General features: G+C 47.3%; 1 pseudogene; it reads left to right on the forward strand.

Moving 5' to 3' along the window:
• The first annotated feature begins 14,885 nt into the window (after window positions 1-14,885).
• LOC109765365 (uncharacterized) lies at window positions 14,886-20,151 on the forward strand (annotated as a pseudogene).
• The last annotated feature ends 5,826 nt before the right edge of the window (window positions 20,152-25,977 follow it).

The raw sequence follows: 25,977 nt of genomic DNA on the forward strand, positions 1-25,977 counted from the left end.
AATAAGCCGCGCGCTGGATAAAATTGCTATATAGCGCGCGGGGCCGAAAGTAGCGCTCCAGGAGCCGCACTATAATCCCACGTGTGGTAAACAAGATTCAACGCACTGAGAAAAACTGCATTACACGCTGGGTATTTGGTGCGCGCGCTGCAAAATCTGGGCTGCTGCAGGTGGGGCTGCCGGATTGGGTGATGTGTTTTTGTGCATCTAAAAACCTCTTCGCCGCTCTCGCGCGCAAAAAGGCTATTTTGGCGTTGTAAAAGAATTATACCGCGCCGATACGAAACGCGCCTGTTGGAGATGCTCTTAAGGAATTAGAGCATTTACAGCCGGGTGCCTCAAACCGCTCACAAACGCCCGCGTGGTCGGCCTGGTCATTGACCATTCAAAAAAGCTTGACCCACCTGGGCACCTCAAATCGGCCTCGAACGCCCGGGCTGACCGACACCCCTTATATCCAGCCCAAATAAAGGGCGGATATAAGGCGATCCGGGCCCGTCCCACACGTCGTGCTGACAGCCGGGTCCCAAACATAAATACCCGAAAACCCATTGATCTGGTGGGCGTCTCCTCCGGTGGGGGTGTGACCGCAGCGCGGCGGCGCACCGGCTCGCCGCCGCGCGAGTAGAAGCGCTGAGCTCGAACTCTTTTGGAGAACCCAGTCAACAAAACACGACTAATTAAACATATGCAGCATCCATATCTGCGGACTAGTACTAGCCGGCACAGTTCGGTTTCCATTTGTATGTGGATGCATGTGGTGGTCATTTGATTAACGAAATCAGCTACCAGTCCATGTACGGAGTTTCGAGCCAAGACCAATCCCTTGCTGAATGGCTGGCATGCAATACTGGGTCTAGTGGAGAAAACTATTTGTTTTCCCTTGCTCGCGTGCATAAAATTGCTTACTTGCTGACTTAAATATCTTGGATTTAGAGTACCCCAACCCTCTTACCCTATTGCATTTTGAATGACGATGGATATCGTCTGAGGGAAAGATAGATGAGGGATTTTTGCACGACCAGCCACTTGCTGCAACCGTCAGCAAAACTCTCAACCCATGATCGACGGATAGTGGAATACCACATACATTTTCTGAGATCTATATCGCATGCATTAAAGTACTACCAGTAAAAAGTACCAGTGCACCACGTAGGTGCACGAAGAACCATGATCTCGTTTCGCGCTCAATTTGGGGCTCATATCTAGCCATGAACCGCGGTGGCTCAGAGCATCGATCAATGAATATATTTTTTGACGAAACGCTGTCGGAGCAGCTTTTTTTTTTTTTCATTTATAAGAGGAAAGGTGTTACAAGTACTTGGTCGGAGCAGGCCGCTATACATCAACTATGCCAACAGCCGGCAACCCGGCAACATACATCAGCACATAATTCAGTCCGGCTCTCGAGGTCTGTCCAAAAACAGCTGAATCCTATGACGCCCAGCTTGGTTTCATATCATAAATTCATCAATCATCAAGTTGAAGACCGCGCTGACGGTAGACGCCTTGCTTTGGAAAATCCGGGCATTCCTCTCGCACCACGTGAACCACCAGATTGCCATTGCCAGACCGCCCCAGCCCTTTGAGTTGGCCAGGTTAGCGTTCACCACGTTGGACTCCCACCAGTTAGCAAGGCTGGTTGTCGCCGCCGTCGGCGCAAGAGTGGTGGGGAGGTTGCAGCGGTTGGGCACAGACTCCATGGAGCTTGGGTGTAGGAGTAGCATGCTAGGAGGTGATCAGCACACTCGTCCGCCGCCCGGAAGAGACAACAAATTGGGTCGTGCGGCCATCCTCTTTTCTGCAGGTTATCCGCTGTAAGACATTTCCCTAGGATCGCAAGCCAAGCGAAAATTCTGCATTTTAGCGGAGCATCAGCCGCCCATATGTGACGCTGACCGGCGAGGCAAGTACGTACACCCCTCGAACTGCACGGCATATGCAGTGGCCGAAGAGTAGGCGTCGTTCGGCGTCCATCTCCAGATCACTGAGTCGGGAGTTCCCAGCAGCAGGTGCACATCAGCAACCGCCTCTTAGAGCTTTGTGAATTGGATAACAGCTGCTGGCGTAAGAGGGCGATGCAGGTGTCTGATCCAACGGCCATCTTATAGGGCTTGGGACACCGTGAGATTTTTGCGAGTGCAGCAAGCAAATAGGTCTGGCGCTGCACAACTCAAGGATACCCCATTCGATCAATGAATATCATGTGTGGCCATGTGCATAGCAGAAAAAATGGCAGTCATCTGCTAGAAAATATAAACTTCCCACACGTCAAGCTATATACTAGCTCGAGCTCATGCTCTATCATAGTAGAAGAACTTACGACGCGTTTGGTTCGCAGAAAAACAGCGGCTTTCGATTTCAATGCTTCCTGAAACCATACCATCGTGTTTGGTACGCTGGCGCTGTCTTTCGTAGCCGTGGCTTCCGATACAGAGCTTCACAAAACTGAAAACACCCATATCGGAGCTGATTGGGAAAACAAAACGCATCTGCATCAACCAAACGAAGCGCGCTTTCCATAAAACTAATCGGAAACGGAGCTTCCTGATATGATAATATCAATACGTTAATGGAGCCGAACCAAACGCGTCGTTAGTCACCTGAATATCCCTTTGATGATTGCGACTTTGCAGTATTATTCCATGCATGCACCAAGTTGCACCATAACGGCCCGTAAAAGAGGAAATTTGGCACGCCAACGGCAGATGTGGGCATGCGGCTGTGAAACGAGGCTGGAAGCGCATGCGTTAGCAGGGGCGCGTTACGTGTTAATATAGCCAGGGGAAGCACAGATTACAGAGGAGGTTAGGTTAGGTTTAGGTGTGGATTGATCTCCAAGCTAACTAATAGGATCAGATCACAACAGTCTAACCTAACCTAAGTAAATACAACACACGCCACACATCCTAACCAACATGGTTTATACACACACCGTGGATACAATGTTTAACACTCCCCCTCAATCACAACTATCTAAGTTGAGATTGCGTCTAAAGACCTCCAGCTGCCGAAGTGATAGTGGTTTATTAAAGCCATCTGCCACTTGATCACCAGTAGGAACAAACCGAATATTCAAAAGCTTGTTAGCCACTCTCTCACGAACAAAATGATAATCAATCTCAATGTGCTTCGCCCTAGCATGAAAAATAGGATTGGCAGAAAGATAGGTAGCACCAAGATTGTCACACCAAAGTGAAGCTGCAGATGAGTGACGAATGCCCAACTCTGTTAATAAATTCTGGACCCAAATAATCTCAGCAGTAGCATTTGCTAAGGCCTTTTACTCAGCTTCTGTACTTGATCTAGACATAGTAGCTTGCTTATGTGTACTCCAAAAAATCAAATTACCACCAAATAACACCGCAAAGCCTCTAGTGGACCTCCGATCATCAGGACAACCTGCCCAATCTGCATCTGAAAAAGCATTGACAAGTGTACAGTCTGACTTAGTAAGTTTGAGGCCATGACTCTTGGTTGCCTAGAGATACCGAAGAATTCTTTTTACTGCTGTCCAATGAGTACTAGTAGGTGTATGAAGGAACTGACAAACTTTGTTGACTGGAAACAAGATAACTGGTCTGGTTAAAGTCAAATACTGCAAAGCTCCTACAACACTCCTGTACCTGGTCGAGTCCTCGGCTCAAGGATATCTTGCACATATTTTTCTTGAGACAAAATAATTCCACTAGCCACATTCTTTACCTCAATTCCAAGAAAGAAGTGAAGACTGCCCTAATCCTTGAGCGCAAAATCCATGCGCAGATCCTTAAGAAGAGCTTCAACTGCTCTAGAGGAGGAACTGGTGACAATAATATCATCAACATAAATAAGCATAAAAATGGCTACTCCATGTCGATGATAAAAGAATAACGAGGTGTCTCCCTTGGAAGCAGCAAAACCAAGAGACTGTAACTTGGAGTACAAACGATACTACCAAGATTTGGGTGCTTGTTTCAAACCATAGATTGCTTTATCAAGCTTGCAGACATGTCGTGGTAAAGCTGAACATTCATACCCAGGAGGCTGCCTCATAAAAACCTCTTCTTCCAGAACACCGTGTAAGAACGCGTTCTTTACATCTAGTTGTCGCATCCACCAATTTCTAGATATTGCAACTGAAAGAATTAATCTGATAGTAGCAGCTTTGACCATATGACTAAAGGTATCCTCATAATCAATTTCGTACCTTTGCTTGAAACCTTTGGCCACAAGACGTGCCTTATACCTGTCAATCGTGCCATCAGATTTCCGCTTTACCTTGTACACCCATTTGCAGTCAATCATGTTTCTCCCTCTGACTGGTGGAACCAAGCCCCATGTTTTGTTCTCTACGAGGGCTGAAAATTCTTTATCCATTGTCTGTTCCGCTTGGGATCACCAAGAGCGTCCTGCATGTTCTTTGGTTCACCTGTGGCACAAAAAGAACCCCAACGAACACAACCATCTTTATAAACCTTAGGCTTGGCAATACCACTTTGTGACCGGGTGTGTGAGCGGGTAGGAGGGGGCGGAGCTGGTCGAGCTTGCTGTAGTCGGAGGCGGTTTTGTGTAGAAGACACAGCAGAGTCGGATGCAGCGGATGCAACCGCAGAAAATCTCGAATCCACCTCCTGCAGAGAGTTAGGCGGATTGAAAGAACATGCGGTGCCCCCATGTTTGGTTTTGGTAATTGATGACAATCTCTATGGACTAATGGTTGCAGAGAGTTAGGCATTTCTTGAAGTCCATGTGTTGGTTTCAAGGAGTTTATGTGGTGACCAAGGTGTTATTAAGGAATTATCCAAAGATTGGTCATGCGAGAGTAGAGCTTATTGCAAGCATGTCTTGAAGAAGAAGATTGTGTGATCATTCATGTTTACCTTCAAGACATCATCCAAATGAAGAGAGTTGGAAAGAGTCAAGGTTGATCAAGACTAAGTCAAGAGTGAATCAAGTTGATCAACACACAAAGCGCACAAGATGTACCGAGAGGGATCAAGCGATCCCATGGTGTGGTAAGCATTGTCGATTACGCTTTGTGTACTAACCCATGATCTTCGTGAGAGTTCTTTGTGGGGTTAGGTTGCGGTGTGCAAGTTCAAGTGAAGCATCATGAAGAGATCAAATGCTTGAAGCTTGCCGTCCATTGTGGCGACAATGGACTTGTGAAGATGTTGCGGTGTGCAAGTTCAAGTGAAGCATCATGAAGAGATCAAATGCTTGAAGCTTGCCGTCCATTGTGGTGACAATGGACTTGTGAAGATGTGCGGAAGAGTGGCTCACCCATAGTGGAGTATGGGGGAGCAATCAACTAGTCTTCATCGAGCCAACACAACCAAGAAAGGTGGTCCAACTTGAGGGAGTCAAGATCGTCATCATCTAGCTCAAGTGGACCATGTGCAAGGCAAAGGTTTGCTCTTGATAGGTTTTCTATTTTACCGGTCTCATGATGGTAGTTGGGAGACCGGGTTATAGGATCGATTGCCGTACTATCAAGGGGGGCTCTCGATGAGTAGCTTGATCGTATCGTTCATAGAGAGCTCAAACCATTGCATCCTTGCATCATCTTTGTTGGTTTTTGTTTGGTTCTTCTCTTTGTGAGTTTTGGAGCTTATGGTCATCTTGATGACAAGCTCGAGTTCATCGAAAACGGAGTTCACTCGCATCTTCTATGATGTTTTCGATGTTGGAGGTTATGCCGGTTCTTCTCGGTTGGAGGTTTCACTCCTCTATTTGTTGGCATACCTCCCCTGCCTCTTCTTACTATAACCAACAAGCTTGAGTTTGCTCAATTCGGAGCTCATATGCAGAAGTTATGGCAGTTTTGGTTTCCTAGCGGTAGTACCGCGGGCCGGAGCGGTAGTACCGCTTGGGTGCTACAAGCGGTAGTACCGCTCCAGAGCGGTAGTACCGCTGGTGGCCCCAGCCGTAGTACCGCTACGGTCTCGTACTAGTACCACCTCGATTCGAGGGGTCTTTTTCGTGTCGGGTTTTACGGTACTAGCCGCGGCAGTGGGGGCCGTAGTACCGCTCGTATGCGGTAGTACCGCCCTGCCACCGCGGTAGTACCGCTCTGGGCTCAGCGGCAGTACCGCGAGGGGGAGCGGTAGTACCGCTTATAGGGGCAAGCGGTAGTACCGCTCTCTGCGGGGCTGAAGTGGGGGTAACGGTTGGATTGTTCCCCCCACTATATAAGGAGGTCTTCTTCCCCATTGAACCTTATCTTTTGAGCTCGTGTTCTTCCCCCATTGTTGACCTTCTTCGAGCTTGCTAACTCTCAATCCCTCCATGGATTCTTGCTAGTTTTTGAGGGAAAAGAGAGAGGAGATCTAGATCCACATTTCCACCAATCACTTTCTCCTCTATGTGAGGGGAACCCATTGGATCTAGATCTTGGAGTTCTTGGTGTTCTCCTTCTTGTTCTTCCTCTCATTTTCCTCCCTAGCATTAGTTGCTTCGGTGGGATTTGAGAGAGAAGGACTTGGGCACTCCGTGTGCCCTTGCCATTGCATTTGGTGCATCGGTTTGAGTTCTCCACGGTGATACGTGGAAGTTACAGTTGAGAAGCTTATTACTCTTGGGTGCTTGGTGCCCTTGAGCTTGTTCCTCTTGGGTGCTTGGGCGCCCTAGACGGTTGGTGGTGTTCGGAGCTCAATCATTGTGGTGTAAAGCTCCGGGCAAGCGTCGGGGTCTTCAATTAGGTTGTGGAGATCGCCCCGAGCAATTTGACGGGTTCCGGTGACCGCCCCCAAGGGTTGCCAAAGTGTACGGGTTCGGTGACCGCCCCCAAGGGTTGCCATTTGTACGGGTTCGGTGACCGCCCTCAAGGGTCCCTTAGTGGAATCACGGCATCTTGCATTGTGCGAGGGTGTGAGGAGATTACGGTGGCCCTAGTGGCTTCTTGGGGAGCATTGTGCCTCCACACCGCTCCAAACGGAGATTAGCATCCGCAAGGGTGTGAACTTCGGGATACATCGTCGTCTCCGCGTGTCTCGGTTATCTCTTACCCGAACCGTTTACTTATGCACTTTACTTTGTGATAGCCATATTGTCTCTTGTCGTATATCTTGCTATCACTTAGTTGTTTATCTTGCTTAGCATAAGTTGTTGGTGCATATAGGTGAGCCTAGTTGTTGTAGGTTTTGTGCTTGTCAAATTAACCGCTAGGTTTATTCCGCATTTGTTCAAGCCTAAACCGTAATTATTTTAAAGCGCCTATTCACCCCCCCTCTAGGCGACATCCACGATCTTTCACGAATCCAGTGCGGCGGCCGGTGACGAACTGCCACTTGGGAGTTCCGATGTGGCCACAGGGTGGGAGGGGGGTCGCGCCGCACCGGAGTCCGCGCGCCTTGCCTCGCTGATGCCACGTGGGCCTCACCCAGCCGGCCGCCAGGGGACCGCGCGCCATCCCACGCGGGAGACAGCGCAGTAGTGCGCCCAGCCGGCCCACCAGGGGGCAACGCGCCCCTCCTAACGCATGTGCTTCCAGCCTCGTTTCACATGCTATCAGAGCCTCGTGGGACAAGGAGGCAAGCAAAAAAGTGAGCACCTGTTGATCTTGGGTGACCTAGATCGCATGCTCTGGATTCGGCGTGGAGGTGGTCTCCTTCTTCCCGGCGGTCTCCTTCTCGGTGACGATGACAGTAGCAGGTTCCTTGATCGAGCCGTCGAGGTAACCCATCATCGCCGCAGCCCTCACGTGTGGGAGGACTCGCGCCTTCCACACCAGGAAGTTTTCACGGGTGAGCTTCTCCGTGATGGTGTGGCCGAGGGAGGCGAGAGAGTGCGTGGCCATGGCGAGGGAGGAGGAGGAGGAAGACATAACCTAGATGTATTGGAAGTTCTAGGCTCGGTATACCATGTGAAACGAGGCTGGAAGCGGATGTGTTAGCAGGGGCGCGTTGCGTGTTAATATAGCCAGGGGAGGCGCAGATTACAGAGGAGGTTAGGTTAGGTTTAGGTGTGGATTGATCTCCAAGCTAACTATTAGGATCAGATCACAACAGCCTAACCTAACCTAACTAAATACAACACACGCCACACATCCTAACTAACACGGTTTATACACACACCGTGGATACAATGTTTAACAGCGGCCACTACAATCGCCATGTGCGATAATTGCCAAGCCTGCAAGCGGCTATATATATCTGCATGGAATGCAGGGCATTGCATCATCGAGTACAAGTGTATCTTCCTATCACGGTTAAGCTAGTGTCCCTCACTAGACGTTGGCTAGCAAGAAACCATGGCCTGTATTTGGTCTCTATCAGCCGTGTTGCTCTTGTGCCTGGCCGTGGCCGTGTCGGCGCAGCTGTCGCCGACGTTCTACCAAACGACGTGCCCGAACGCTCTGGCCACCATCAAGGCCGCCGTGAGCAGCGACCCCCGCATGGGCGCGTCGCTGCTCGGCTGCACTTCCACGACTGCTTCGTCCAAGTAAGCTCTTCAAATACTAGTACATAGCCTGATCGCCGGCACGCACCTGTTTTCATTGCAGTGTTGTGTGGTAAACACCAGGGTCCATAGTTAACCATGATGCTTAACTACATGTGCAGGGTTGTGACGCGTCTGTTCTGCTGTCTGGCATGGAACAAAACGCTCTCCCCAACGTGCAGTCGCTGCGAGGCTTCGAAGTCATCGAGAGCATCCAGGCGAAGCTCGAGACCATGTGCAAGTAGACCGTCTCCTGCGCCGACATCCTCACCGTTGCCGCCCGCGACTCTGTGGTCGCCGTAAGACCTCCAACCGTAAGACCCCCATATAAACATCTCCTAAATCTAATGCAGTTAAAATCTTGTTCAAATGCTTTAGCAACCGTAATGTTTTGATGGAAAGTAAGTTTGTACAAGCGAGAAAAAAGTTGACACAGAGGCTTGTTGTGGTTCCAAGCATCTTCCCACGGTGCAGCTCCTTTCTCTACTTTTTCTTCCGCTGGATTCCAGTCAGCATTACAAAGCTTTTTATAATGCAGGGGAAGACCTAAATACTTAAAAGGGAAGCCCCCAATAGCACAAGTAAAAATGCTAGCGTAACCAACTTGTTTCTCCAAAGCTTTACCGAAACAGAAAATTTCACTTTTAAAAAAATTAATCTTCAGACTGGTCAAATGCTCAAAAACACATAGAATTATTTTGAGGTTCCTAGCCCCCTCAAGGTCATCTTCAAAACAGAAAATAATATCGTCCGCATATTGCAAAATATTTAGACCTCCTGAATACAACCTAGGCAACACTCCCTTGATAAATCCTTGTTCTTGCGCCCTTTGCACCAGGGTAGCAAGAACATCAGCCGCCAAATTGAAAAGCAAGGGGGAAAACGGATCCCCTTGCCTCAAACCCTTCCCGGTAACAAAATACGGGCCAATAACATCATTAATAGTGATGGCAACCTTACCATTACTAACGACATCTTTTGTCCACCGGACAAAACGATCAGGGAAGCCTTTCATTTTTAGGACATCAAGCATGAAACTCCAGTTAATTTTATCGTAAGCTTTTTCGAAATCAACCTTAAAAAGCACAGCAGAACATTTATTTCTATGTAAAGAGTGGATAGCTTCATGAAGCATAAGCACATTGTCCAGGATGTAGCGACCCTTTATAAACGCAGATTGCGCTTTAGAAATTGTTTTATCAGCAATTTTCATGGCTCTATTGTTAAGAACTTTTGTAAAAAATTTAAAAGGTACATTCAGCATGCAAATGGGGCGGTACATTTGAATCCTATCAGCCCCCTGCCCCTTAGCAAGCAAAGTGACTACACCGTAGTTAAGCCTTGAAATGTTAATCTTGCCCTCATAAAAGTCATGAAAAAGCCTAAGGAGATCGTTACAAATGAGGTTCCAGAAAAATTGAAAGAACTCGGCAGGAAAGCCGTCCGGGCCAACCGCTCTGTTGCGCTTCATAGAAATCCGTGGCTAGGTGCCAGAGAACGATGCTCTCGTCGAATGGCCTCTCTAAGCTCCGGCGAATGTATTCGTAATCAGGACATCCCTGAAGTTGAAGTAGTGTGAACTGGCCCCTCATATCATTGAATACCCTGTAACTCTCAGCATCACTTATGTATCTATTTCACCCAGCTTTGATGTGTTCCCGGACCAACCCTATAATATCCTTTGACGAGCGGCAATAGTCCAAGAAGCAGTACTTGTAAAGATACTCCATGCATCTCCTGATGGTGCTGGTACCCTTTTTGTTCATGGCCAAGTCTCCTATGATGCTGTGTTGTGCAACTGTTTCAGGCCAGAGCTCAAATTGATAACAACTCAGGTAGGCAATAAAATCTTGCACAAATATGATGGACAACAACATAAATGTAAGCACGACATCAAGATGGTTGTATCCTCCTCTCTGGCTTTTGCGGAACCAAATGAAGGCCAAAATTAACAGTGTTGTACCTAATGCCCATGTTAAATACAAAAGCAAAAGGTTTTTTTTTTTTTGCTTCATGAACAGTGTATTCCTGGGGCTAACAGCACTTCTTGTGTAGAGAATATCAAAAATATCACAGAGCCCGTGTTTCAGTACCTTATAAGCCTCTTCCTCCTTAAGTTCCCAAAAACATTTGAGGCGAGCAAGGCGCTCAGAATAGGGATATACATAGACGTCAACAAATAGCTTGTCGACCACTTCGCTAAGTTTAAGTTGGTGCTTGTCTCGAACTTTCTGGCTTACTGTTTTGACACGACTGTTCATGACAATTTCATTTGCACGTTTAATGTATTCCCTGGTATCTTCTTCCCTATCTTTATCTGGACTCTTCTTTGCTTTATTAGAGCTGTTGGACATGGTACCAAAGCTGGCGCTCCTGAGAGACTGGACCTTTAGCACATATCGTAGGCCCCCAATGGAGAAGAGAAATAGTGCTGCTGCTGACAATTTTTTATCAGCCGATGTCCTCGGCCATGATGTGTAAAACACGAACAAGGCCGCACCTATCTGAGACAACAGAATAGAGGATACATAAAATTTGAGATGTGTGCCTCGAGTAAAGAAAAAAAACATTTTTACTACCACATGATTGGTTGTTCTAATATGGATACTACCTACTCCCTCCGTGCACTAGTATAAGATGTTTTAGGATATTTCAATATGAACAAATAGACTAAAATGCGTCTATATAGATCCGATCCAGAAAAAAGTTAGAGCATCTTAGTACTAACTAACTAAATCTGTTGGGGACTAAGTCGCTCTACCAGGCCACTACCGCCCTGCCTGGGCCAGAACACCTCTCCCGACTTTGGAAGGTTAGGCTTCCTTTGAAGATTAGAATCTTCTTATGTCAATGGATTTTTGGAAGAGACCCTTCAGGGGTGAAGGTACTCAAACGGAATGGCCCCGGGGATGGTATTTGCTCCCCTGTGCGACACGGACAAGGACTCTAACAACAGTTTCTCTGTTATGATACGGCTCAATTCCTTTGGATTTGCTTCACGGAACTTGTAGGTGGTGCCACATGAACTTCCCCGACCTCTTTGAGGAATTGCAACCTTGCATTATGGGATCCCGCCACAGTAGGTGGTTGGGGATTGGGGTTCTCGTGTGGACAATTCACAACAAGCCAGTTATCGAGTGTACTACCATGCGGTGCCCTGCTGATGCTATTTACAGACTACGTGGAAGCCGCTTAGCTGTGGACCAGAGCGTAGCGCCATTGATGCTCTCACTTCGGGGTTTAGGACCTTGGCTCTCCGGTGGTGCCGCCCCTCCCCCCGCCACCGTCGGAGCCTGACTAGCTCCTTGGCTCCATCTGTTACCATGTTTTCTTTTCTTTTTAGGACCAGTGCCCTTAGTAGAACCCCCTATGTAGTACTCCCTGTTTCTGTACTTTGGTGTGTGTGTGTGTGTGTGTTGGTACCTTGATGTGACTTGGTTGTCCTTGTGATGGTTTGCTTTATATATAAAGAGGGGCAAAAGCCTTTTTGGCAAATGAAACCGCCGGGGAGGACACCTTCCGGCCAAACAATAGGATCGCCCCCCACGTCGCTCCCACAGGAGTGACTCAGACAACGACAACCTTGGCCCATGCTGGCCCTCTAGCCCGCTTCCCCTCTCCCTCATTTATACAAGAGGTGGCCGCCGGCTTGCCGTGTGGCCAGTGAGGATCTGGTTGCCCCGTCCTCTCACCGGGGGCTCCAAAATCATGGCATTGACCTTAGGTGGTGGCCCTACCGGCGAGCGGCGGCGATAGTTCAAGCAGTTGGCCGTGGCTGCACAGGTAGCGAGGTCCACACCCCTCCCCCCTCTCAGCATTGTCCTATCATGCTTGTGTGCGAGCGCCCACATGAGATCATACAAGGTGGCTCCGCTCAGGAGTTGTGGCTGGAGGCTGCAGCTTCCCTTGTTGGAGTCGACGAAATGGTGGGCCTGGAGCTGTGGGAATTGCAGCCAGGACGGTTGTGGCGCATTGGTTCTTGGCCGCCAGACTGATCTTCCTTTTGTGCTCCTGGATCTGGCCATATTGGCCCTAGGGTCGACGGGATTCTATAGAGCTCTCTCCGGTGAGCGAGCAATCGGAGGTAGTGTGCTTCACATTTTTGTTGAGCCATGCGATGCCTACTTCAGCCTACGTATGGCAACTGCCTCGCTATGGATTGCAGCGACCACCGAAAGGTCTTTGTTAGGGTTCCTCGCTGCAGATCCGGTGTTTCCCTTCGGCCGTGAGATGCAACTTATGGGCAACGGCTTCGTGCAGAGCGTATGGCTGCACATTGCATGTAGTTGCTGGGATCATGAGCAAGTGGCGGCGACAACATATGATTGACTTCGATGGTGGTGCTATTCGTGCACCCGGTCTCGAGCTTCATGTTTTAAATCTAGGTCTAACCGAAAATGATTATACCTGGCAATGACGATGTTTTTGCGTTATTATCTTGTTGAAAGCATTGCTTGGATATGTTTGGATTGGTTCTTCAGGGTGAAAACCTAGAATCTAGCCATTGGTGGTTGGATCAGGTGACGACAACGCTTAAGTGTCGCTCCCTTCCTGAAGAACTTCGTCGTCCTTGTGGTGTCATCAGATGGTTAGTGTGGGCATGGTCATTGTTTTAACAAGATGATACCCCGCATGTTGTTGCGGGAATATTTTGCAATGTATTCAGTGAGAAATGGTTGTATGAAACATGAATATGTAGAGTATAATACGAGAACTGAAACTAAAAAAAGATTTGTGGTGTTTTGTTATTGTATGTAAATTCTCATGATACCCCGCACGTTGTCGCGGAATATGTTTTTTCAAGAGTACTACAATGATGTACCATATTTTTAGGAGGAAGAAGACAATTATAAGAGATTACCTTTCATTGCGAACATCAAGTGTAGTCAACTCCACACCCGAGTTGATCCGAAGATAAGGCGCCATCCGCACACATTACAAACACAATGCAAAGAACATCAAAGTCACGTCTCTGACAAACACCGGTCACCTCGGAGAGCAACAACTTCAACCAGACTTCACTTGCCTACGCACACCAACCACCCTTAAATGCCTAAAAGGAGATGGCGAGTGGGTGGCAGGACTCGGTCCCCGAGAAAGCCATCATTTTGAATCGCGGACATAACCGTGCATTGCACCGAACAAGATATACTCGGACCATAGGCGAGCACCGAAGAATCTCAATATAGAACCTCCAGGTCATGTCTCCCCATACGATACTCCCAACAGAGGAACGACACCAAGACACCACCAACGCCGGTCCGAAAGACCTACGCTTTTGCCGGGGACAGAAACCCAAACTAAAAGGGGGAGATGCCCACATACCTTAGCTACGCCTCCAAGGAGGGAAGTGACACCCACAGGCGTCGTCGCCGTCAGTACCGACAGAAGAAGGACATGATTTTCATCTATGTCGCACATCTCTAATTCTCCCCAGTGGATTGATGCACACTGTCCATGATGGGCAACTTCGCTGCCGCAGCTTCACCTCGTCCTTGTGACCATTAACATCGCAGCACACCAACACTGCATAGCTGAGGGTACGCAGCCCAACTCCCACCTCCCACTCGACCGAGAAAAAAACGCAATTTTGGACCTTCCAACATTTCCAGCATGGCCATGGTCCGCCGGCACCGCATGCAGCCGCTAGCCACCAAACTCTAGGTGGACTGCCACGCATCGGACAGCCTAGAAATCCAGACGCGCGCCACCACCTCGATCACGTGCGCCGGTCCCAGCAAAGGACAACACCACACTATAGGCACCACGTACACCCGACCGCTGCTTGTGCAGTGCCATCACCTAGTTGAGCTAACAGCGCCATGACCACCATCGCCCAGCCGCGCCGCTGCCACCGAATCCCTCGTAGGCTCATCATGAGCCCACACCTGTGCGCCACAGACCTCCGCCGCGACCCCCCTGCCGAGCTCCGCCACTCCTCTGTGTTCCCCGTCATATGCCGCCACATCAAAAGAACCCCATCCGCACCCACCGGATGTCTCACCTCCGCGTGAGGGAAGTTCATGAGGAAGCCAGTCCGGGCGCACTGACCATGCTCGCCAGCTAAGCGGTTAGAGCATCTCCACTCGCTCCTCCAACAGGCCCCCTCGCCGGCGGTGAAAACTCGGCTCAGTCGTGCCCCCAGGTCCTTGTTTATTGCCAGTATATATGGGCCGAAATAACAGCCGGCGAACCTGACCCGAACCCAGCCCCCGGGGGTGCCTGGGGCCGTCCAACGCCAAAAGGCGTGTGGGCCCGCTTTGTCGGCGACAGACAGGCCTATTCCCGCCGTCCCTCCTTTTCCTCCATTTCCTCATTGCTTCCCCCTTCTGCCCCACCGCTCCCGCCATTCTCCTCCCGCTCCCTGCCATCCGACCGCCATGCTGCCGAAGAAGTATCCGGCCCCTCGCCCCGCTGCCGCTGTCGTTTCCACCCAGCCGAAGTAGAGGAAGCCGAGGGCGCAGATGGCAAGACCACCGGGCGTGTCCAACGCCGAGTGGAGGGCGGAGGTTCAGCGCCGGGAGGCTGACACCACCGACCGGCGGAACAGGTTCATCCCCAAGAAGGTCAGGGACGCGGCAACGGCGGCGGCGAAGTAGGCAGACGCGTCTCACGCGGGGATGATCAACCCGCCCGGCCACTGCGCACAAACTACGTGGGGGAGCCAACAGAGCATTGCGTCGCCAGCCAATTTCTCGCCGCCGCCACCGCCCTGGGGTAAGCACCCTCGCTTGGCTACTCCGACGGTGACGCGCACGGTGGTTTCAACCCCAACATCACCTTCCCGCATGGCGCGCCGCCGCGTGCCTCTCCCTCCGGCTAGAACCCCGACCAGCGCACTCCCTCCCCCACGTTCGCCGGCCTGCACACCCAGTACAACTACTCGCCGCCTACGTACTCAACCTCGCCGATGCCACCTCTGCGCCGGGGCACCCTACTCTTCGCACACGCCTCGGCGCCACAGTTCGGCAACCCTGACGCGACCGACGCCGACATGGGCGAGATCATCAGGAGCATCTCAGTTGCCGTCGCCTCCTACCCCGGGTTCCACGCATAAGACGAAACAATGGACACCGCCGTCGACATGCATGAAGAGCTCGACGACGCCGAGGAGGGGGAGGAGGAAGAAGAGGCGGAGGAGAAGATGGAGCCGGCGCCGGCGAGGAAGGGAGAAAGAAGAGGCGGTCGGCCAGTGCCAGGCCGGGCGAGCCGCGCGTCAAGTCGACGTCCAAGGAAGACGAGTGCCTCGCCGAAGCATGGAAGACCGTCAGCACCGAGCCGATCACCGGCTCGAATCAGAACGTCGACACCTACTCTGGAGACGGATCAAGTCGGTGTTCGATGATCGCAAGATGGTCGACCCCTACTTCGCTACCATCCACATGGAGCACGGCGACAAGGCCATGTCGAACCATTGGGTGATCATCCAGGCAGCTTGCAACACATGGCATGGGATCGTCCAGGTGATCGGGGCTCGCCCGGAAAGCGGCGCCAACGTCGAGGGTCAGGTATGTCCAGCCGCCGGCTCACTTCTTTCGCCGTGTACATTGCCAACACTTGTTCTTCGGCTGCGCATATGGTTCAGACGTTCAACATGTATCGCCAGGATAGCAGCGACCAAGAGTTCAAGTTCCTTCACGTGTTCTCCTGGATCGAGTCATGCGAGAAGTGGAAGGAGGTCTGGCTCACCCTCGCCAAGGCCAAGGAGACGTACAAGCCGGATGCGCCCGCCTCGGGGGCGGCGAATGGGCGCCCTGATGGCAACAAAAGAGCAAAGACAGCGAGGGACACAACTCCGCTGCCGAACGACTGCAATCGTCGATCGAGCAGTGCATCGCCGACGCCAAGAACAGTGTCGCAAAGAGGAAGGAGAAATCCAACGCTCGGTGGTCGGTGTTGATGACGAAGCACGACGTGAAGCTCGACCTTCTCAGGACCAACGTAGCCGCGAAGAATAGGAACACCGACCTGGCGTTCTTGATGGCGGTAGACATGTCGATGATGGACGAGCAGGTCAAGGCATGGTACCTGGCGGAGCTCGGCCTTATCTTGAACCAGATGCCCAGGCCAACGCCCACGCCGACAACAACGCCGACGCCCAGCCGGAGCGATGAAGCGGTGCCGACGCCGACCACCAGCCCGAGCACAGAAGCCACGTCGATGCCGAGCACGGCTGCGTCCACGCCGACCCCGGCAATGCCACGCCAGAGGAGCCCGCCGTTTGATGCGTTCCTTTGTCTACACGTCCTTCCTTTTGATCGCTGAATTTTCGTGTATGTTTGGTCGCCGAACTATGGCATGGTGATCGCCCAACTGTGTCATGATGATCACCGAACTTGTGGCATTTTTTGGCAACGGAAAAGATAATTTTGAATTTATGGGCGTCTGGGGGCCGAAACCTGGGGGCGCAGCTGGCAACTGGATCGCCCGAGGGCGAAAAAACTGCAAGCGCAAACGCGAAAACACATTCGCCGGATGCGCAGGGGGGCAGAACTAGTGGAGATGCTCTTAGGGGAGCACTACGAGGAGAAGTTCTTTTTGGGCTACGATTTCGTTCTCCAGAGCCGCTCACGCGAGCGGCCGGGAGGAAAGGGAGCGTACAAATTCTTTGCAAACATAACACATTCCATGGGTTTTAAAACAAAGAAACCACATCTTCTTTATCAGGATGAGCCGCTGGTCAACGTGAACTGCGGGGGGGGGGGGGGGGGGGGGGGGGTGCTTTCTAAGAAATCCCAGTTCGCAGAAGCAAGTGGTATGGTTCAACACTTCCATACAACGGAGCGGGCTTAAATTTGAGGGGCGTATGGCCAATTTCTAGCTGCACTTGTGGCTTGGTGATGCACCATTGTATGATAGATTCTCGAGGTTGTTGGTCACCCCTAGGCCCAAAGTGGTGGACATGTTGGTGGGGAACGATTGGACCCCTAGATTTCCGTGGTCATCGGGCCGAGGGTCGTGAAGGGCTTTTAGAAGCTTGCCGATGAGGCACATGTGTGAGGCTGTCTGAGGAGGACGATACTATTTCATGGAGACTTGAGCCCTCAGGTGAGCTCTCCACGGGCTCCCTCTATAGAGAAATCTTCATGTCGGCAATTAACAGTGCAAGATTAGAGGTATTTGGAAAGCTAGGATCCTCACAAAGATTAAATTCTTTCTCAGGCAGGTAGCCAGGAATAGGATTCCGAGCAAGTATCAATTCCTCAAAGGGCATGTTCTCAGGGCCCCGCGCGCGCGTGTGTGTTGCGTCCACGACGAGAATTGCAATCACATATTGTTCTGTTGCATTGGGGCAAAGTTTTGTGTGGATTGTGATTAAAGACACCACATGTTTGCTCTTGGAAGTTGGAACCCTGTAGGGTTTACCGATTTTCCATCACCTTGTCCAAGAGACTTATGGAAAGGAGCGAAAAATGGCTTCGGTGGTCCTTATGGAATGCTTGAAATAAGGCCTTAATGGTAGTGCCGAGGGACTTTTCATGGATCCCAACATCGGTACAAGGGGGAGCAAGTGGAATTTGTAATCGAGGGGACATCATGTTAGGAGACCAAATGTTCTTGAACAAAAATTACAAGTACGCACGATTTACCAAGGTTCATGCCCCCGATGTGGGTAAAAGCCCTAGTTCCACCTTCCCCTTTTCTTATATATATGTGAAGAGTACAAGAGATTACAGTGCCAGGGTAGGATCTCGACAAGACAGAGAGACTTGATGAGATATATTGGTGGATATTTGGGTGTTAAGCGCGGTTATCCTTCTAGGTGGTCTAGGAAATCTCAGCTAAACTATTGCGTGCGAGAAGTTACCCCTCTACTATGCTCCCCTGTACCCCTTATATAGCACAACTTATGGAAGGTTTCCATGTTGGTGCATGGGGCATACATGGATTGGAGTCGGTCCTATGTCGGTTTACAACATGTTTAAGCCCTTGTTCCATATATGCAGAGTGTTTCCTAATTCCCTATGTGTCATTTGATTAAATGCCTCCTCCGAATGCGGTGAAGAATCTTCTGTTGTCTATGGGATGTCCCGGGTTTTAGGTGCCCAATCTCCCACTGAAGGGAGGAATGCTGAGTAGTAAGTTAACTTATCATTGACAAGAAGGCCTTGTCTTTAATCACCCGACTGACCTTGTGTATAAACTCATTGCTCTTTTACAGCTGTACCATTGTGAAAACAGTAGGAACGGTTACGACCTGACTAGCTCATCAACAAACTTCATGCAAGGAGTGAAGTGCTTCGTGCTGCCTCGAGATGGGATTATACCGGCTACAGGAGCATCCCGTCCTTTAGCTGAGCTATCGCGAGTGCAGTCCAGGAGTGACCCCTCTATGACATGCTTCCCCAAGCGCAGACTTGCATCCACACAACTGTTTATTTTTACATAATCCAAACAACTGTTAGTCAATGATGTTGTTTCCTTTAGATCGCAGGGGGGCTCCTATTAGTCCACGACCTGGCCCATCGCATGGATGGCATGGCGCCCATGTCTCTTTTTTTCGTCGGCCATTCCCACCGCCTCAATCTTCGTCCGCAAACGATTCGGCTGATGTCGTGGCTGCGCGACGGAGGATTATGTTAGTAGGCTCATCATCAAGGTTTAGTAAGGATTGCTTCGCTCCTTTTGATTCAATCTTGTGGGTTGTATGGATTTGGAAATTTCTTCCATTCCTTGCTCCCGGTGGATAAACAATAGATGCCATCAGTAGGATGTTCGCTTGGCATTCAAAAATTAGGGTCCTGATGTTATTGTTTGATTACGAAAATTAGGAGTGTGGGAATATTTCTACTGAAGCATGATCAAATTTATGGTTGTGAACTTACATGTTTAACTCAATGATCAAATTTATGGTTGTGTAGTGATGCTGCAAAAGCATTATCTCAAAGCATTCAAATGGTTCCTTCCACGTAGAAGATATCCAACCTAGATCTCTAGGATGAAAGTGGACATAAAAATATATGTTTTTTGAAATTTGCAAGTGTTATCATGTAATATATTTAATCTTGTCTCCAATGATTTTCTCATATAGTTTATCACATTTATCTCATTATTTGTGTTATCTCTAATGCTTAAAAGATGGTTCTAATACTTCATCAAAAAGCAAATGTTCTTATCAAGAAGAACACGTATAACGAGGCAATGGATGTGTTCATGATGGCTGAGGTATGCTACCTTATGTGATTGTGCTTGTATTACTATAAGAGGCATGAGCATCCTATAAATAGCTACCTTATGTGAACCGTGGGATGGGTAGGTTATTACAAAAAAAAAGATAAGTAGAAATGATTTTCTTACCTTTGTTGATGGAAAATAACTTAGAAGTTTCTGGTTTGAATTCTTTGATTCTTCCAGGTAGTTTCTCGCACTTTACTTGGTTTGTTTCACCAAATATGGCTTTAAAAAGGTACTCTGGTTTCCACTCGGCATCTAAGTCGCTTTGCTACATGGAGGTCATTGGATATTCTTTTATTTTTCTTTCATGAGATAATTGAAGTATTCAAGTAGTGCTGCTTGTAAAAATTAAAATTGTTGCTCTCGTACTATTCAGTTACATCGAAATCCTCATCATCTTTTATGAGATCAATGCCATTCCAGTATTTTGCAAATTGAACCATGAAGTGTCCGCATTGGGTACCCTGCTGTTTTGGCACACAAACTCTGTTAGGTGTTTCTGCTATCCTCGACCAGTTCGGTTCGCCGTTGGCTCGTAGCTCCGCTTCGCCGTAATGCTTCTTCATGAGTGCGTGCATCCTTTTAATCTGTGATTACGGTTTGGTGTTATTGTTGGGTTTTGGCATTAAACAAGGGAATGCAGGAATTGGAAAACCAATTAGAAAACAAGGTTGAATTGACGTACCAGTTCTGGGTGATCCTTATGGTGTGTTTTCCATGTATTCTTTCCGTCTCCGTCTCTGTAATTCAGTGAGTCAAGTATGTCGATGGAGCTCGTGTACTTGTTGAGTACGTACAGTGTGTAGTGTTTAGCTGTGTTGTGAGGTATCATAATCTGCGGTGTTTGGAGACAGAGTGAGTTAAAGTTCATTCTTGTCAGGAGAATTAAATGACATGTAAATGTGCAATCTGTAGGAAAAATGAATTATGTTTCTATATTTCTGTTAACTTACCAGCTTTTTCTTTCAAAGTTCCTCCCCTGTTACAAGGGGTGCAAACTGTTTCAATGCTTCGTCCTCATTGAATTCTGCTAGTCCTCCTTTTCCTCCAATTTTAACACCGAGCACGATCTGCGACCAAATTTTTTTCTACTTTTTAGTACAATCTTTGTAATCACTGAAATGATGCAAGTGTTTTTGTCAAATAGGACTTCATACGTTTGCAAATTCTGCGGGAAGTATGGCTTTATCGATTGTGTTGTATTGTTGCTGCACTGTCCATTCTTCGAACAATGCGTTTGCGATGGATCCCTCCATTTGTCCATGATCTCCTTTCCGTAGCTGTTCCATTATTTGTTTTTCTGTAATCCAATCGGGTCGCTTCGAGCTAATATATACGTTTAGACTGCAAGCAGAAAATTTTTATACATTGGTTAGGTTGGTTTAAAAAGGGGCAACATTTCTTTGTTTTTTTGTTGTGACAAGAGAAAGTACTTACTCTCCGCATTCGTCATGTCCTTCTTGCTGAATAGGTATTCATGAAGTGCTCTGTCTTGGTTCATAAATTTGAGATCTCCTGGGACAAAAGTAGGAATTTTTCCATGTAGCCTTCTTGAAGGCTTTACCGGTCTCTTCTTGACCGAGATTTTCTTGTCTGAGCTGTTCTCAGATGATTGAGGCATTGAATGTTCTCCTGATTCTTGCTGCAAGATTGTCAGATACGGCGTGGGATTTTTGTTGAATTCATAGCTTTCATGGTCATTCAGCCATGTTTTGATTACATCGAATTCAACGCCCATCTTTACATGCTCGTTGTATTCCTCTAGTTGGAGCGGGTTAAGGCTTGAAAGAAATTCATCAACTTCATCGTGCTTTTCCATTGTTTTGGGTTTTAGGAACTCTAGAGAGATGGTGTTGGAGGTGCCTTGCTGATTGCTTGTCGAGCCTGTTTCTTCTTGAAGAAGAACATGTTGTTTCTTTTGCTCGGAAACCTGTTCTTGTGTATTTGGTACGTCGTTGCTTGTGCCATCCTCTTTTAAATCAGTGCCTGTTTGTTCAAGTTGATCTGTGCTCGGGGTATTGCTGTTGATATTTTGCTCGTTCGTTTGCTCTTCAGCATGGTGTGGTATCTTGTCGTCTGGTGGTGGTTGATCTGGTTCTATTGGTGGATCCTTTTCTTCGTGGTCTGTGCAAGATTCTTGGGCGACGACGTGTCTGCTGACATCCATAACCTCTTTGTGTTTACTGGATATATCAATAACTTCATGCTCTTTTGTGGTTGTCGCATGCATAATATGTTCTTTTGGCTCGGGATTTGGTGGAAACTCTTCTAGTACACAACATTCCGTCTGTTGCATTTCCTTGTCTCCCATATCGATTTCATACTTCAGCATATCTGTTAGAATCAAAAAATAATAATTAAAAAAAGAATATTACTTCTTCTAGTGTGACAAAATTGTAAGGATTAGTTTCTGAAAAGACTAACCTGTTGTACACTTGATTAATGACAGTTTGGTATTCCCACTGTGTTGACTGATTAGTTGATATAGAAATTTTTCCTCAACTCTGGTACTTGTTCTGGCTCTAAGTTTGCTGCTGTTCCATCATTGGAGTAGTGCTTCAGGTTCATGTACATATAGAATGCGCAGTCCATTCTGCATGTAGAGGAATGGTACTAGTAAGATTGTTGCATTCAAGAAACTGAAAGAAGAGAAGTGTTGGAGCAATGGTAGTGGTAATTGTTGCATTGAAAACACGAAAGAATAGCATTATTTCAGTAATTGTAGTATTGAATCTTGCATTGAAAAAAAGAAAGAAGTGAAATGTTGGAAGTGCTTACATGTCTTCTCCTTGAAGTGGCACCTGCAGTTTGACCCTTTTGAAATGGTCGATGCTTTTTTGTGAAAGCTGTAGCTCTGTGCTTACGTGCTTCCATATTTTCATTAATTTGCTGGTTACATTGTTGAAGAATTCTATTGTGCCTCAATATGCAGTTGAAGAGTCAAGGAGTTCAAAGCCCTGTTTTTGCATATTAACTGTAATGGTGAAGTAATGACTTGTATTTTCGTCTTGCTCAAACCCGCGCAACGAACATGGTAGAAGGAACTGCAAAACAAAAAATAAAAAGAAAATATTTGGAAATCTTCTTATATTTAGAAACATAAAATAAAAAGAGAACTTTTCATAACATATACGCAAGCTGATCTGCTTACCATGCTATAATCTTGCAGTTTTTCGTCTTCTTGCATGTTGAAAAATGATGTAAGCCAGGCAGGTAGTAATTTGTTTCTAATGTGTTCTTGATCATTATTTCTATAGCACATTGGATCTTCGTCGTCGGCTTCCTTCATCGAGTGCTGCTTGTTTTGTCACAGATACACAAAGGGAATTTGTCAGTTCAGTTATAGGGGAAGTTTATCTATTTATAAAGTCATATATATTGTTTTAAACGTGATTATTTTGCCATGATCTTTACTTACAGTGTTGCTTAACGATAGAATCTTTCTCCCTGTGCCATTTAGTTGTTTTCTCAAGATTGTTAGCATGGGCTCGATTGCTTCGGTGCGTACTGATTTACCGACCTTGAAGCTTTCGGCGACATGGCCTAGATTGACATCAAACTTGTTCGTTGTAATGAAAAGCTCATCCCTGCAAAGTATATTTAGAAAAATGTTTTAGTTTACACATGATACAGTCAAAATGACTGTGTGTAATAATGTGTTTTGTGTTAGTTGCATGAACTTACATTTCTCTCTGTGTCCATGGCTTGCATACAGTGTTGTACAGGTCTTCGATGGCTTTGTTGACGGAATCACTATCTTTGTCCCCTTTCTCCATTGTGCCTGCGATGATTTTGAATTTAATATAAATAATTCCAAGTCACAAGATCACAAGATAGCAATTAAGTTTATATTGTCTTGCCTGCTTCAATGCTAGAAGATATGTCATGTCCAGTGTTGTTCCTTTCTTGTTCTTCTTCTGCTTCTTGCGGCATGTTATGTTCTTCTTTTTGCATTGTACCCTTTTGTTCAGTTTTTGCTGCATCCTCATTTGAGTCGTCTGTGTCTTTCTTAGCATCATGCTTTTCCTTGTCAACCGTCGTGTCTTGCTGGTGGTCTTTTCCGTCTTGTTTTTGAGTCTCGACCTGGTTGGCACTGACCTCTCTTCCAGGGGAATGGGCATCGTACGACGGTGTAGGGTTTTCTTCGATGGTTTCTGCTTCTTTCTCTGGAACAATGTGTGTGTCTGCTTCATTGCTTGTATCTCCGTGGTCGCCTTCTTCGTGTTTCTGCGTTATCATTGAAAAAGCATTGAAATAATTTAACTTGCTACTTTATTTCAATTATAGCAGCTGTTATGGGAAAACAGCGAAGCGTTTGGTGCGTTGTTTGAGCTATTATGATTGTGATTAAGTCGTGTAATTTTGTGGATATATTTTGTGCAACTTCACCTATTGAGCTATCGTTGGTGATTCTGACTGTTCCACCCGTTCTTCGTCGAGTGTAGTTTCTTGGGTATCCTCCTGTTCTTTGTTTTGGTGTTCGTCGTCACTGTCATGGTTTTTGTCTTGCAGCTGTTCAATAATAAAGGTGGCTAAGTTTGAGTGCATTTTAGTTCTCATGGAACTACTTTATATTTTCGTAGAATCAGCTTATGTAACTTGACCTCCTCAATCGTTGTTGCTGAATGTTGTGCTTGTTCTTCGTTGAGTGGAGGTTCTTGGGCATCTTCTTCTTCTTTCTTTTGTAGTTCATCGCCGCGGCCTTCGTTTTTGTCTTGTAGCTTTTGAAACACACAGGTGGCTAAGTGGCAGTTTATTTGAGGTTCCACATACCTATTTTATACTTTGATAGGATCAACGTATGTAACTTTACATTTTCAATCGTTGTTGCTGCTGCCGTCTCTGCTGCGTGTTTTTCGGTGAGTGAATATTTTTGGGCTTGGTCTTCTGTTAGGTTGATGACTGCCTTTTGAAGAACATGTTGCCCTTCTTCAGTGTCCTCCTTTTGCTCATTGGTCTCCTCTCTCTGCTATGCAGGAAAGTAGTGAAATGTCAAATGCGTGTTTTTGAACTATAAGTTCATGAAGAGGTATTATGTGATTTCACCTCTGTATTTGTTGTTGTTACTGCTGATTGTTCGTTCAGTGGTGGTTTTGGGTCCTTCTCTTGCTCATTATTTTGCCGTTCATCGTCACTGACCTTGTTTTTTTTCTTGCAGCTGTTCAAACATAGAGGCGGCAAAGTGAGAGTCCATTGGAGTGAATACAAATGTGGTAGGTTGGAGTTTATTTGATTGTGCACGCAGCAATTTTATAATTTCATAGTTGCAGGTTTCGTAAGTTTACCTTTTCAGTCGTTGACGCTGCCGCTGTCTCTGCTACCTGTTGTTTGGTGAGTGAATTTTTTGTGGCTTGGTCTTCAGTGGCATTATTGTCTATTGTTTGAAGAACATGTTCGGGTTCTTCATTGGGCTCCTCTGGTTATGTTTGATGGTCTTGATTGTTGATGGTTTCTTGAGATCTTGTGCCTGCACCAACACAAAAAATATTTAAGAAATGGGTGCATTTCTGACTGTTCAGTTACAATTTTTTATAAGACCTCTATCTCTGGAGTTGCAGGACTGTCTACTGCTTGTACTACGGCTTCTCCTTGTCTCGTGTTGTCCTCTAGTTTTTCTTGTTGAATGTCTATGCCAGTGCTTTTGCTTGCTTCCTCTTCCTGTTTAATAAAAATTGAAATTATAGATTGAACTTCATTTGTGTCTGAGCTTTGTAACCTCACCTCTTCGGATGTTGTTGTTTGAAGTTCTTGATCTTCGAGATCAGCGTACTCATTTGTTTCCTGCATTTGTTCAAAGAAAAGGGTGAGACATCCCTTATAATCTTTGTATTGACGTGGCGGGGTGTATTAGGTAGTTCAGACATCATAAAAATATTTTGAAAAGTGGTTGTTGTTGTTGAATTTTTACCCCCGTGTTGATGACTGGGTTATTTGTGCCTGCATCTACTGTTTCTTTGTCAGGTATAACAGTCTCTTGTTTCTCCTTTGTACTCGTGATGGTGATGTGCAATGTTGTGGCGCTGGAAATCTCTTGTACACAATGTTCCTGTTCTCTGACGCCTTCGTCTGTTTGAGGTTCACTATGGGGTTCAATTTCAACACGGGTTGTCTCTAGGTCTTGCAGTGCTCGTGATACCTGGAGATCAAACAATATGAGTTTGCGGTTCACTTTCTTTCCTGCCATTTATGAGTTTTCGGTGTGGGTAATAGTGGGCTATGGAAGTTTACCTCCTCTTTGTTGTTTTCTTCTTCTTTGTCATTTGTTATGCTAACGGTTGATTGTGGGTTAGGCTCTTGCATTTGGTTGGCGGGGCTGCTGACTTGATTGTTCTTTAGCTGAGCCTATATTTTGTTGGAGGTTTGTCAGTTAACTTATAACTC

Source organism: Aegilops tauschii, chromosome 2 (assembly GCF_002575655.3).
Source record: "Aegilops tauschii subsp. strangulata cultivar AL8/78 chromosome 2, Aet v6.0, whole genome shotgun sequence".
NCBI classification, from domain to species: Eukaryota; Viridiplantae; Streptophyta; class Magnoliopsida; order Poales; family Poaceae; genus Aegilops; species Aegilops tauschii.